Below are 16,508 nucleotides of genomic sequence, written 5' to 3'. Positions count from 1 at the left end.
TTATTGCCTGGTTATTTAAGAATAAACAAAAAAAATTATTTTATTTAAAATAAAATCTGTTACAGCAATCACACTGCATCTGATAAATATAAGAACTTCTATTTGCTACTGTATCAAGTGGCTAAGAGAAAAAAGAAATCACTATTTTTGAGAACTGAAGTATTTTTCTATTTTCAAGTACAAAGAAGTATAGTTAATTTAAAGATCTGGCACAGAATAAGACAATTAAAATTCTATTGTCAAATAACAGATAAATTCAAAGAGTTGAAATATGCTAGCAGTGTCACTAGCCTTGACCAGAGGAACTTTCAGATGTGTTAAGACGTGTAAGAACCATCTTTAGGGGCTGAGCCCAGGAATAAAATCTGGGATTCTGCCAAGACTATTCCTCCTGCAACACAAGGCAAAGCTTTTGTGTGACACAACAGTAGATCCAAATTTCTTGCCAATATCATGTACCTTTATTTTCGCAGCATATGAATGAAATCACCCTGCTCTTGGAAAGTCTGTTAATTCTTAAGAAATAAACCAAGGAAAAGGGAGTAGTAAACCAGTTCAAGCAACATTTTGGTTTTTGTGGTTGTATATTAAAAAATAAAATAGTAGTTGATGAGAGTGATAGCTAAAAAAAAATGGAAATAACTAGATTGACTTCCATGTGGTTAGAGCTACATTTGATGAACTTGGGTCTACTCAGCATACCTCTGCCTCCCATCCCTGCCCTTCTCATAGCTCCTCTTCTGCAAATGAGTGCTTTATATTGCAAAGGCCACCAAGTCCAAAAACTATAATAGCTTTCCTTATTTTGCCATAATTTTTGTAACTCCTATCAAGTTCAAGTTTGGGGGTACACGTAACGAACTGAAAAAACTAAGAAATGCCAGTCTTTTAAAGTTTAGCAACATGTAGGCTCACATAAAACACTTTTTTAACGTTTAAGGCCAATTTATTTTGTAAATTTTCACCTCCTATTTGAAATCCTTAACTTACTATAAATATATATGTATCTTTAAAAATGATCAGTAATGGGCGCAAAAGCATGAAATGTATTTTGAGTTCTTTTCAAGAAAAGATATATCTCTCCTCTCTTATCAAATAATGCTACCCCTTCCTAATGACAAGCACTTCTTGAAGAGAACAACAATATCAAAACCAATCCTATTCCAAAATATATCATTTGTAGAGATAAAAAATAAAGCTTGAATATTAACTTGGAATTTATATTATATTAATTTTATTCAGACATAAGTTACCTAGTGAATTAAAAAGGAGCCACTTACACAACTGGGTGAAACTGGATAAGCAAAAGAAAATTGTTCATAAATGGGCAATATACTAATTAGTATTCTGTTCTGCTTTAATTAATTTAAGAGAATCATTAGCTAAATCAACTATGTAAAATATAATTTCACAGTATTTGAAATTATGTAAAACTTTTCTTTATATCTAAGATATTTTAAAACTTGCCTATAATTAGTTGGATAAACTGGTTTTTCCAGATCTCATAAACTGTAACCCATATTCTGTTCAATTATTACAAATATTGAATTAGGTTCAATTTAATAAGACTGTACTATATTTGCAGTATTAACTAAGTCAGATATGGAATTATTATATTTAATTAAGGTTTACTTTAATTTTAAAATATTATCTTAAACATTTCTGGTTTGTCTTCAAAATCCTTTATTTTTTCAGTTTTCTATATGGACATTTAATAGAACATGCCACTACCTTTGCAGTTGGATTTTACTACTATCCTTTATCTGAACTGAGAAGTACTAGCCAACAGATCAAATAATTAAGAGGTTATACAATTTGAGGTAGCATCTTCACAAATCCTTTATAGAAAGACACCATGTCAAAAGTATGTCAAAATTCTCACTAAGCTAAATTCTGACAATCTCTGTCAAATTCAGAAACAATGAATTTCAGTTAAAAATACGTAACTTATATTAAATACATTCTCCTTAACAGCTTTTATTTTAAAAACACCTCCTACCCCCAAGTACAGTTAATACTTCTGTCTAAACCTCATTCTCGTCCCAGTTTTCTCATTTTTATCATATTTTTTCCCCATTAAAGTAAGCATATTGTATTTTGGTTTCTTTTCTCCCTACTCATTGTTCAGACCAGCATTTTAAAAATCTTTTAAGCAATGCTGTTCAAAGAAAACAGGCTATATGAAGCTAAAGAAAATTCCCTAAGTTCAATGTTTTTCAACCTGAGATCATTTTCCTGGACCTATTTATTAAAAATCCACGCAAATCAAACACTACAACTGTAAACAGCTATAGAAAATTGGAAGCTTAAAAATAAAGCCGTTGAAAACACTTCATTACACACCTTCTCTGTGAAGCCCTTTGTTTCCACTGAAAACCATACTGGAATCCTTGTGTAAAATAAGTTGCCTTCTGGCTGTCAATAGCTATACAGTCAGTAACTGAGGGATCCAGATGTCTGCAGTGGTTAAAACAAATGTTCAGCAGTGGGTGCTGATTCCGCTTCCCTCTGTGTAAGGTTTTTCACAAAGGCAGCAGAGTAAGAGCTCACATAGCAACAGCACTCATAGCTGATTGGATGGAGGATACGCTCTGCCGCCCCTGCTCGCTAGGTCCACTACAGCTTCCTGTCTGCTTGGCAGCGGTATCTTGTTGTCTTTGCTCCTCTTACCAACTCAGCTGTGTTTAGGCAACGTGAAAGGAAAGATCAGGAGAACGATAATGACAAAGTATTCTAGCATGAGTCCCTAAAATGTGCATCTCTGGGTGCTTTTAAAAAGGAGAGAAATTCATAGGGCAAACATTTACTTCAGTGTTTCACATAAAACTGAGGACAAAGAGGGGTAGTGGAGGGAATCAATTTATTACTTCGCATTTCAAGTAAATCAGGCTCTACCAAGTGAAACCCTCTGAAAACAAAGAATACAAAAATTTTCGACAATTAGGATAAAGCATCAACCTCCATCTACCTAGAACTATGAATTACTTTACAACAAAGTTCACAAATTCCAAGAAAATCACGCAGGACCAGTTAGATAGTTAAAATGAGACAGGGCCTAAAAATAGTCCTCCCTCAAATTTATGCAGTGCCTTTTAAGAGGGCAAGAAAAATTAAGGTTAACAGATTGCTTAGAAAAAGATTTTAAAAGGAAAAAATAATTGCTTAATAAACTCTGACAACAAAAGATTTAACTAGGTATCTGCATTAATAATATCTCTTCTTACATAAACGACAATGACATAAAATATAAAACAACGACACTGAGCCTGGATTAATTTATTTTCTCTATCATAAAAGTATCTGGAGACAGGAAGGCATAGGAATTTTTTTACCCCTAGGTTTCAAATACTGGGCTTCAATGTACCAATCTACACTATCTCCACAAGCTTTAACAACAAAAACAAAAATCCATCCCCAATTTACGAAGATGTTTGGGGGAGTCAATGCAAGTGTAGTAGGAGATAAACAGATATGAAGAATCGGAAAAATTCCTCATTTAGGAAATATTTCCCTTGAACTTCACACAAGCTAGGATAGTGTTTTTCAAATTTTTAAAGCAACGGAACCCTTTTAATTTGCATTCTTCCAATAAAATGCATTATTAGTGGTGGCATTAGGATTTCTATACAGGAGGGGTTTGTGGGAGTAGGCAGAGGCAACAGCAGAAGCATGCTGTTTATTACTCAGATCTTTGTTTATGTGGAGTGTCTTGTGGGTAGGGCAGAGAGGCTGATGGAAATGCTGGCACTACTAAAGCACCCCATGAGCACCATGAGGCTATTTTTAAATGAGAGGCTACAAACAACACTGCAGTTTCATATCAGCCCCAGAATCTACAAAATTCCTACCCTTGAAAAAGCTTTTAGGATCTCTGGAGTTCTACAGTATACAAACAAGAGATATAACCTGTAAGAGTTAAATCTTATTATTACCTTAGTGTAAGGAAAGAACCTGATCCTTGCCTCCACAATTAGCCAGAGGGAGAGCTGCTAAGCCCTCTGAGAAATAACAAGAGAGAAGATGTGTTTAGGAGCACAATAACCGCTGAGCTAAGTGACTCGGAGAAAGAATGGCATAGTAGAGAGAACAAGGACGCTGGAATCAGGCTGACCAACCTGGGTTCAAAATATTAATCTGCCATTTACAAACAGTAAGACACTATACAAATTACTTAACCACTCTGAGCTTCAGTTTTTTAATCTATAAAATGGAGTTAACTCACAGGATTATTGTGAAGGTTAAAAGGTGCTCTTTGCCAGCCAGACTGCTTTTTTGGTTACTAAGTCTCTTCAAAACTTAGGGTCTTTGCAAATACTATTCTTCTTTTGCTAGGACTTGTCTCCCACAACCCCTTCCATTGATAAGTCTCCATTAAATTTCTCTTCCCCAGGGCAGCTTTCTGTGAGCCAAGACTAGTCTCAGGCTCCCTGTACTTTTTTCTTAGTACTTAGCTCACAGAACGTTAAATAATTATTTGCAAAAAGACTGGTTGGACATTCTCCTCCACTACACTGTAAGTGCTTTAAAGGGAGGTACTACATCTGTCTACATTATTGCTTACCTAACACCATGCCTGATTTATATTCCACATACTATTTTATTTGATTTCATAACCTTGGGAGGTAAATACAAGTATCATTATCGGCATTGTTCAAATAAGAAAATCAGCTCTAAATGTTTATTTACTCAAGTCATACAACTAGAAGTCAAAGGAAATAAATTTTTTAAAATTTTTGGATGAATAACTTTATAATTCAAAATTAACTTCTGGGCTTCCCTGGTGGCGCAGTGGTTGAGAGTCCGCCTGCCGATGCAGGGGACACTGGTTCGTGCCCCGGTCCGGGAAGATCCCACATGCCGCGGAGCGGCTGGGCCCGTGAGCCATGGCTGCTGAGCCTGCGCGTCCGTAGCCTGTGCTCCGCAACGGGAGAGGCCACAACAGTGAGAGGCCCACATACCGCAAAAACAAAAAAACAAAAACAAAAACAGAATTAACTTCTTCCTATATCTTTGAAAAAAAGAACATATAATGTCTAAACTGTTTTAGAATACTTCCTTTCAGTTAGAATTCTTAAACTTTTTAATTAAAGTCTAATGATAGCCTGTTTCTATAATCTAAAACTACTGATTAACATTTACAAAGAGAACTTATTGAAAAAATATTAACTTTAATCAGAAATATGTAATTATAAGTGAATAAAATGAACTCCAAGAGACATGCCACCTTAAAAAGTAAAATCCAACCAAGAGATTTATTTAGTGAAATGCTTCCTCTGCTACCAGTTTTCTAAATGGTAAATAAATTTCAAAATGGCACTTTATATAACTCTGAAGAATGCTTGCTTTTTTTCCTGGGTCATCTTGGTACACAAAGCTATAAATAATCTCAACAGTCTACAAGTTAAGAATCTGAATAGGACTTCCCTGGAGGCGCAGTGGTTAAGAATTTGCCTGCCAAGGCAGGGTACACGGGTTCAAGCCCTGCTCCGGGAGGATCCCACATGTCGCGGAGCAACGAAGCCCGTGCGCGACAACTACGGAGCCTGCACTCTAGAGCCTGCAAGCCACAACTGCTGAGGCCTGCGCGCCTAGATCCTGTGCTCCACAACGAGAAGCCACCGCAATAAAGAGTAGCCCCCGCTCGCCACAACTAGAGAAAGCCTGCACGCAGCAACAAAGACCTAGCACAGCCAAAAAAAAAAAAAAAAAAAGAATCTGAATAATATAAAATGCTATACTAAGTGCTAGTCTCAGGTTCTCAATTCTCAACACTTAACCATGAAAAAGCCCCTTTTTGCCCAGCGTGGTCATAACTGTACTCTCCATAGACCAGTTCAAGAAATATAAATTATTTATATTATACTAATGTAGGAAATAAATAGGAAAGCAGATCTTCCATAAGAGTTTTCTAAGGTACATATTCCAAATATTAAATGGAAAAATTTGAATTATCAACTGTTTCAGATCATTTGTGTCCTCTGTTAGCAGAAATAATTGGAAACTATCTACTTTTAAAATACCTTAGATATAACCATGCTAGCTTGGACAGTTTTTAAACAAAAAGATATCCTTCTAGAAGGAAAAAATAACCCTTCAAAGGTAATGATTATATAGCTGCTATATATGTAGGCCCACGGGCCAGGCATGGGGCTAATTTCTTTACATGCCCATCTCTTCTGACTCTATGGTAGTTAACTATCCTGAGAGATAAGGAAACCGGCTTGTAACCTGCCCAAGTAAGCAGAACTAAGTGGGCAAAGCCAGGAAGTAGGTCTTCCTAAATCTAATATGTGTGTTCCTAACAATTCCTTTCATAATTACATTTCCATAAGATAAATATGGCATCACATAAGAATAAAGTTTAAATACAGAAATCTCAAGTTAACATTTTCCACTTATTACTCATTCAATAACCACCACTACAGCCCCATTACACCTCAGAACTGTCATTGATACACTACTTATAATACAGAAAAACAGGATTTGACTACTAAACAGGGAGCCAGGCTGTAGCAATAGTGAAGGCACAATAAAAGATTCAATCTGTAAAACTTCACTACTTTATGGTCACAGAACACATACCTGATTCAGAGAAAGTATAAAGGGAGTATTATACAAATCAACATTGAACCAGGAACCACAGATCTGGGCTCTAGTCTGAACTCTACCACTAATGAGCTTTGTGATCTTAAGCACTTCTCTGAAATTGCTCACGTCTAAGTCAGGAATCTTTTTTTTTTTCCTTTTCTTTTCTTTTTTTTTTTTGCCTGCAATATTGGTATGTTGCAAGGATCAAATAGGACAAGAAACAATTATTTTGAAAACAGCAAAATGCTACACAAATAGGATATTGTCATCCCTGGTGGTCAGTCTTCTACGGGTTGGCACAGTAAACATGTTTGCACAAAATCCAGTGTAATTACTGAAAAGATCCCTTAAAGCAGCAAGACATAATGGAGAAGAGCCAGACAGTCTAGGGTTCAAGTTCTTTCCACTTAACAAGCTGTGCTATCAAATTATTTAACCTACCTCAGTCTCTTTCTTCATCTGTAAAGTGGGAGTAATAATTTCTCTAAGAGTTATGAACCATGTAGTCCAATACTTGCTCTCAAGCAATTTAAGTGTCCTCTTTTCTTTTGCAAACATCAGTTCCATAAGATGTTACTAAAGAGCAAATGTACATGCATACACACATACACATACCAACAAATAAAGGGCAATACATCAGTAGTATCCCATATTAATAACAGTGGGGATAAAATTTAAATCTTGACTACCAAAGAAAGATTTTTATGACACTGATTTTTTTTTTTTTTTTTTTTTGCCGTACGCGGGCCTCTCACTGTTGTGGCCTCTCCCGCTGCAGAGCACAGGCTCCGGACGTGCAGGCCCAGCGGCCATGGCTCACGGGCCCAGCCGCTCCGCGGCATGTGGGATCTTCCCGGACCGGGGCACGAACCCATGTCCCCTGCATCGGCAGGCGGACTCTCAACCACTGCGCCACCAGGGAAGCCCGACACTGATATTTTTTAAGTTCGTTAAATGATGTCACTTTGACGACACGTTTCACAGCTCACTAACTTATTTGCAAGAAAGACTAAACAAAACTAAATTTTACAGTTTGGGGAATTAGGGAAATTTATGGTTTTTCTAATTAAATCAGAGTTTTTATTCAAAAATTATGCTGTCAGGTCACTACTGGGATAAATTAAGCCATAAAAAGCTATATTAATTTCCACTCACATGGAGATTCCTAGTGATCATTACTGCTGAAATGATTATCCAGTGATTTGTATTTATTATGACAGGGTACCAATAAGCCAAGTGGCCAAACAACAATCCAAACATACTGTGTTTTTAAGAGCTAAAACACTTCTTAAATTTAAAATATTAAAATGTACCTAAGAGACTTAATTGGGATTCTCATCTTTCAAAAGATTTGGGGTTATGATGACCTACATTAGTTCCAGGAGCAGAGCCTTGTTTACAAAATCTAAGATCTTGGAGAGAAGAAAATGTTCTAGCCTGTTTTTTGGCATCACTCATACTACATTGTTTAAAATGAGCTAGAACAGGGATTATTTATAATCTAAGCTAGTGGACAAACACTCTAATAATATCCACACACTAGTCAGATTTAGTAAGTATCAAGATCAGGTATAAGAATCCATTTTTAATATCCTATAGTACTTGGTCTTAATAAAAATATCATTATTTATTTTCTTTTTTTAAAAATTAATTAATTAATTTTTGGCTGCATTGGATCTTCATTGCTACACCTGAGCTTTCTCTAGTTGTGGCAAGCAGGGGCTACTCTTGGTTGCGGTGTGCAGGCTTCTCATTGCAGTGGCTTCTCTCCTGTTGCAGAGCACAGCCTCTAGGTGGTGGGCTTCAGTAGTTGTGGCACGTGCGTTCAGTAGTTGTGGCTCGCGGGCTCTAGAGCGCAGGCTCAGTAGTTATGGTGCACGGGCTTCATTGCTCCACCGCATGTGGGATCTTCCCGGGCCAGGGCTCGAACCTGTGTCCCCTGCATTGGCAGGCAGATTCTTAACCACTGCACCACCAGGGAAGTCCCCTATCATCATTATTAAATATGTGCCAGGATGCACATGGGTTCCCCTTTACCTATACCCATATTTCTTTAAAGATATGATCTAGGACGTTGTTAACCTTCTGCTATTATAAAGAATGGTATGTTTGATTCATACCATCAACCTAGAACCAATCAAGGGTTTTTTATTCTGATAAAATGATATTTTAGTAAAAGTATTTCCATACAGATAATGTATCTTACATTTACTTGTCCCTTAGATGATCACAACTTTGTGAAATAAGAATGAAGAAACAGAATCACCTAACCCAGGTTTAATTCCAAGTCCTGGTTTGTTTTGTTGTTGTTTTTTTTCCCCACAACTAGCCATCACTGGTAATGTCATTACCTCTACTAATTATGCCAATAGTCATACAAATGACAGATTCTGCATTTAAAATTTTGGAGAATGTTAACAAAAATCTAGTAAAGTAAATTAGTTATGTGGAATTAAGACAACCTCATGTAGCTTTAAGACTCAACTGCTAAGCCCTCAAAGTTTTAATAATTTACTTGCATTTTTAAAAATTTTGCTAATTTCAGACTATTTCATATAGTCTTGTTTCCAAATGATATAACAACTCTTCTGGCTACCTGTATCACTGCAAACTCTAATGTATCTAAAACTGAATTACTTTTCCTCTGATTAGGATTCACCATTATTATCACTCCCAGTTTCCTAAGCTAACAAACTTCGGAGAGAATAAAAATAGCCACTGATTCTGTGTTTATTAAGTGCCTGATACAACGACTTTACTCAAGTTATGTCATTACAACAAACCTATAAAATGAATACCATTATTATCTCAATTTTAACCAATGAAGAAACTGAAGCTCAGAGAAGTTAGGTAATTTGATCAAGCTTACACAGAGCAGGTGACAAAACCAGAATTTTAACCCAGGTCTTTCTAGTTCTTCTAAATGCTAAAACAATCTGCAGGATTAAATGTGAAATTAATTTAAGGGACTGGGACTATCATTTTCTTTTTAAATGAAACAGGAAAAAGAAAAGATGAGCCACCATTGCGTGCGCAAGATTGAGTAATGAGTTTTGCTTAGGAGGAGGGAATGTTGTTATAGGGCAGCAACTTCAGCTGTCTTTGTGGGCAGTCAAAAAAATGTTTAACCTACTGCTCCGTTTGATACTGCCTCTCAGTTACCACCACCCCCTTAATTTTCCCAAATAGGTGTTTGGTTCTACCTTATCACATTCAACCAACATGGACTTTGGAAGCATATATTAAAGGCTGATATTAAGTTTTACCTAGTTTGAGAAAGAAGTAGTTGCTAGAGATTTACCACCAGAATGCATGAATTCTGTAACTACTAAATACACTTTTTTGTGTAGAGGGAGAGCCTTTTCTTCACACAAATGCTAGTCAACCTCTCAAAGCTTTCCACTTTCAATACAATTTCAGTTTACACAATTATTTTACCCAGCAAGCCAGTGCAAAGTACTTATATTTTGCATACCTTAATAGTTTCTAACCTTTTAGACCAGGAAGGTTTTAGTTGCATCGCCTAGAGGGGAAAATCAACAAGACCTCATGAACTAAGCACCTCAATTGAAACCTGCACTTACTGAGAATAAATTTCCATTCCTTATTCTCAAAAACGAAATAAAACAGAACAACCAACACATACATACATACCCCCTATATTCAAACCAAAAATATTTGAGACAACCACAAATAGAAAAGGGTAGTGGAACATCAAAGTTCTACAAGTCTGTGCAGGCCATCTGATACTCTCTTCCTCTGGGCCAGTTCCCTTACTCCCCACCTGCGCCTCTTCCAAAACAGCACAGGGTAACCACTCCAGTCCTGATTTGTCTGTTGACTCAGGGAAAAAAAGTCAGGAAAGACTACATTTGACAACAGGTTCCACAGGGCAAAGATCATGTTAGTTCTTGCTCATGATTATATTTCTACCACATATGTGCCAGGCACATAGGAGGTGCTCAATGAATATTTGTTTCAGGAGAAGAGAGGGAAAGGAATCTAACTGTCCGAAGTTTTATCATATTTAACAGTAAATTCTAAAAATGATAAGTCATTTTATCCATATACTATGTAATCACTAATTTAAAGTTTATTACAGAAGGCACTGTTCATAAGAATTCAGATGACTTTGAATAAATATTTTTTTTGCTATAATATGTGCATTTTGGTAGAAATTTTAGAAATCAAGAATTTCTGAAACAAAGTCCAGGTGTTTTGTACCAAATCAAAGCAAACATTCCATGTTGTCAATCCCTTGATTTAGTACAAGAGTCCACATAAATTATAAAATACTAGATGCAATATCCTACAGAACACAGCTGAGGCAAATTGTCTGCCTTGAGCTATATTTAAGCTAGCTAAATACAGAATAAAATACAAGTTAATGGAAGACAAGATTTGAGTGCACTAGCAGGACAACAAAATGGCTAATAACTAGGGTGAACATAAAATTCTTTGTCCAAACAATGACACATTTAGAGTGAAAGGAGACAACTGTGAAATAGGATTGAACACAAGCGCAACAGGCATAAAACCAGGACCACCCCAGGTAGCATTTAATCCATCCCATCCCCCAAGAAAATGTGAATTTCATGGTTAAAATAGATATATAAAATGGTTTAAAAAAAGATATATAAAATGGTTAACTTAATTTTTTAATGTAAATTTTTTATTCCATGAAACTCACTGATCTGAGTCAAAATATAAAATTTATGATATTCTATGATATCTGAAATACTTTACAACTGTGCATTAGGTTTTTCAAATGTCCTTAAAAAAAAATAAGTTACCATATGCAGCTCACTAGTCCTAGCTTTCTTGTCTGAAGGGAAGGGAAAGAAAGATCAGGTCTTCACCCACAAAGCACTGACAGTGATTAAGCACACAATAGGCACTTAAATGTTTTCTCAAACATCTAATAAATGCCAGCTCTGAGCCCAGCACCATAACAGGTGTGAGGGAAGAAGTCAGATGCTGTGCTGCCCTTGGAGAATAAATACTCTAGTGAAGGAAGCCCAAATTGTGGTATGTGTCCTAGTCTTCTTTCATTTCCTAAAGCATGCCAGTCTCTTTCTAAATTCAGGACCTTTGTACATACTACTCCCTTGGCCTGCAATGTTCTTCTCCTCACTCGTTACACAGCTAGCTCCTGTTCTCACCTCACTTTCTCAGAGAGGCCTTAGCTAATCATCCCAACCAAAGGGGTCTTCTCCCTGCCCTAAGTTGTCACCCTCTTAACCTTTGTATATTTCCTTCAGAGCACTTAGAACATGTACTTACCTTACTTGTTGAAGAAATGTTAATGTATTAACAATAATAGGTAACATTTATTGAATATTTCTTCAGAATCAAATACTATTCTAAGCACTTTACATGGATTACTTCATTTAACCACTATGACAGTCCTTTATTTAGGCACTATTACTAGCCCTGCTTTTCACATGACAAAACTAAAGATGGATTTCCTCTATAATTCTTAATAAGCAGCTTACACTATTTCTTGACTTTTAAATTTTAGGCGTTATGTCTAATTTCTTTATATTCCTTTCTCTTTTTAGCAACCCAGTTTCAAGGATTAAATATTTCTTTCACTTTGAGTCTATGTATTACGATTTGACTTTCTTTTAAAAGTATGTATACATTACTTGAGAAGAATGTTAAAATATAATCACCTAGCCTTTGTTTCTTTCAAGTTCCTTGAGGAAGGCTGGATGATCATGATGTCATTTCTGATGCCAGAACCTAGAGGCAACTGTGATCTTGCTAGAGGTAACAGAGTACAGAAAAATACTCAACTGGCTAGCAGGTAATTTAAGTTTTACTTTTGTAGTTAGAGAGGTTACTTCTTTTTTGGGGGGCCTTATGTTTTCTCAACTGTAAAAATGAAAGAGATTCACACTCTCTAAGGACCTTTCCAAATCTGTTGTCTAGCAATAGCATAACTTTTAGAGTAATTTCAGAATAACAAAAGCATTTTCATGTCCTGAGCTCTTCATAATGGAATTTAATCTGTACCACGATGTAACCCGATGATTTTTTTTCATTGTTAGTCATTCAGAGTCCCCTGGCAGATCCCTGAACTCTGCAACATAAGCTATAAGAAACAGCACAGGCCAGGGTTGTTATATGCTGGACTACAGAAACATGTCTCCAGGACTATCATTCAACCAACAGAATAACTACCAAGATTTGAGTATACTTCCTCAAAGGCACAGGTATGTTCCTTATTCCAACTTCTGAAGAGCAAGTATACCAACTTAAGAACATACATGCCCAGAGAAACAATTTTTAAGAAAGGAGTTATGAATGATGGAAAATAAGATTTCCTGCTGTGCTCTTTCTACCACAATACACTGCTGAACAAACCCCTCTTATAACCAAAATTTTTTTCTTGAAGCTTTGGTGTGAAAAGTGTTTATTTGGTTGGGTAGTGGAGAAGATATATGTTCATTCTCTCCTTAACACAGCTAGAAAAGCTTATCAGTATTGTGGGGAATCTCCTTACTCTTAATGCTCACATGCAGTTGGGAGGTACAAGGGCTTCTAATCCTACAGAGTTCATTAAATTTCTCCCAGCAATTGTCTGGAATGAGAGAAGGAATCTCCAACTTCATCCTGTTCTTTTCCCCTTTATTTGTTCTAACACACAGCTACTTTAAAATAAACTGTGCAGTTTACTACTCTGACCAAAGAATATCATAAAACAATAGCCATGGTATTGTGTGCCATCTTAATATTCCCAAGAATTTTCATAAAAGGCAATACACACTAATCCCTCATATATTACAACAAATGGTGGTGAAGGGAAAAACATATAGAGAAGAAAACAGCCAACAGTAGACATGAGTGTCAGGTAATTTTTATAATACCAGGTAATAATGTAATTTTGAGGGCTAAAAAACTGAATTTAAGACTGTCAGACATTCAATAATCTCTGTTCTGGTTTATAATGAAATTATATAAATGTACTGCCAAATTATTCTTCCAAAAAGTTCTCTTAATCATACAAAACAGTAATTAATGGTGCCCCACTATCGAATGAATGAAGCTCAAAGTCCTTAGCTTGACATTCAAAACCCGAATCCCCTCATTCCTAAGTAACCCTTCCAATTCACATTAGTATACCTGCTAGCCCTCAAACATCTTTATTGCTCATGTCCTCTCTTCCAATCTTCCCCCTCTTAATCTCTGTAAAATTTCCATCTATCCAAATCAAACTTTTAAGGCTCAATACAGCTGCTGTCTCTGCCAAAAGACAGGCTTTGCCCTGAAATTAATCATCCCAGCTGAAATTAATCATTCCCTACAAACTCTGATAGTAGACATTACTTTTACCATTTACTGTACTCAGTTACGAATATCTTGTATTATGTTTGTTTGTTTGTTTGTAGTTATCTCATTTGATCCTTCCAATAACCTTGAGAAGTGGGAATAAATATTCTCATTTAGAAACAAAAATGGACACTGTAGAATTAATTCTTAGTTATAAAACTAACAAATCACAGAAAAATAATGCAAAAAGTTTTCCAGTAATAAGTTTTATGCTGCACCACAAAGATATTAAAATGCATGCAAGCATTCATTCAATGACAAATATTTATTGAGCAGCTACTAAATGCCAGGCACCAGTCCATGCATGGGGAAACACAGCAGTGGACAAACACCACTAAGTCCCTGCCCTCTTGAAGTTTACGTTCCTATTGGGAGAAAAACAAAAACAGCAAATAAATAAACATAGAACAGCAGGTCAAGCAGTGGTAAGGACTATGAAGAGTAATGCAGAGTCAACAGACAATAAAAGAACTGTACTCTTTTGATAGGATGATCTAGGAAGGCTTCTTTGAGGAGCTGACAACTGAGCAGAAAGTCAAATGAAGTAAAAGACAGTCATGAGACTTATATTCCAAAAGGGAACAGCAAATGCCAAGTCTCCATGGTGCCAATGTGCTTGTGGTGACTGAACAGCAAGATCGATGTGCCTAGAGTACAGGGAACCTTAGAGAGTACCAAAAAATGAGGTCAGATAGGTAGCATGAAGCTTCAGGATTAAAAATGGAATTCTTCCCAATGCAAAAATAATTTAAAATATAATTCTTTTTCAATTGAAAAAGTCTTAGAATTTCACCAATACTCATTTTCCTCTTACATCTACTTAGTCCAGGTAATTTTTTTTAAAGCTAAATAAAATAAGGAAAAATCTGCTAAAATCTTAATTAACTGTCCTATTTACATGACCTAATTTTTTTTTCCAGAAGCCAATCATTTTATTTACTTGTACCTTTACATATTCTTATGGTGTACTCCAAAAGCTTTCTAAATGTTGTTCAAACATCAGGGTCTAACTCCTTTTCTGTAACAGAAAGCAACTTACTTCCTTAAAAGGCAGTATGACTATAGACAATACCAGGACAACTAGAGAAATATGAATATAAACAGTATATTAGATATTAGCATTGTGCCAATAGATTTCTTGGGTGGGATAACTGTATTGCAGGTATGTAGGAGAATGTTTTTATTTTTAGGAGACACACAGTGGTATGATGGTAAATGTTTAACGACTGGCTCTGCAAAGGAAAAAAAAAAGCCCTGGTTTGTAGCACTGCCAATTTCCATGGTGTAAATGCTGGTACCATTGCTGATTTCAAGCAACCAACTTGATGCAGAGCTGGGAAGAAATGTACACAATCAGCTTTCACATGCTGTTACCAGCCAGTTCCACACTGAAGTACACAGGGTTGAAGTGTCATGATGTCTGCCACTTACTCTCAATTTATAGAAACAAAAAACAAAACAAAACAAAAAAGCCCCTATGTCTGTCTGTCTAACCACTTACCTATCTACTGACCTCCCACTCAAGAGAGATAAAACAAAAGTGGTAAGATGTTTACAATCCATGAAAAGTATTTGGATGTTAACTGTATGATTCCAACTTTTCTTGTGGGTTTGAAGTAGAGCAAGCAATGTACGGAAGTTTAAAGAAATCCTATGGCCAACTCTATTGTATACCAAAAAATTTGTTTGTATATCAAAATTTTTTTTGTATGTCAAAAAAATTTGGGGAAGTATACCGAATATGATATAGAACTTTAACTTAAAGTTATTTTTAAGATCAAAACCTTGGAATTCCCTAGCGGTCCAGTGGTTAGGATTCCACATTTTCACTGCTGAGGGCTCAGGTTCAATCCCTGATCAGGGAGCTAAGATCCCGCAAGCCGCACAGCGCAGCCAAAAAAAAAAGATCAAAACGTTTTTAAAAAAAAGCAATTTGCCAATACTGAATGCTAAAGTTATACATTCTCCTACTATTATGAATTTAAGTAGAAGTGACCCACTGGATAATGCAACAAACCATGATATGTCTTCACAAAAGAAAATGGCTGATTTGGTTAAAAAATGTAAAAGAATTCTCTAGATGTCAGAGTAAAGTTTTATCAATATAAATGGCCCGATTTCAGCTACTGTTATCAAATTTTAATTCCATTCAGAATATATAAGTTTAATAAGTGGGAAAATAACAAATGGGAACTTCATATTAATTTAAAATGTTAATTCCTAACTATAAACTAGTTGTGCTCTCAAAAAGGATGTTTTAAAGTCCAAATAAAAGTCATACTTTGAATAAATATTATTTATAAATAATAAATAAATAAATAACAATTATAAAAAGTTATGACTAGATTCCCAGGCTAGCCTACCAAAGGTTTCTTAACCTATAATATTAGCCCATTTCTTACAGCATCATGGAACAAGTGTAAATTCTGGGTCACAGATGCAGAAGGGCCATGCTCCAAGCACTGAAATCAATCCTAGCTTATATTCTAAAATAAAGAAAAAAGCAATTTGGGGCACCATCTGACCATTCTAATAATTTCCATCAACCTCCTTCTAGTGTCCACCCCCACCCGAATCTCTTTGCC

Source organism: Orcinus orca, chromosome 2, assembly GCF_937001465.1.
Source record: "Orcinus orca chromosome 2, mOrcOrc1.1, whole genome shotgun sequence".
Lineage (NCBI taxonomy): Eukaryota > Metazoa > Chordata > Mammalia > Artiodactyla > Delphinidae > Orcinus > Orcinus orca.
The sequence above is the reverse complement of the archived record's forward strand: the minus strand, read 5'-3'. Positions refer to the sequence as shown.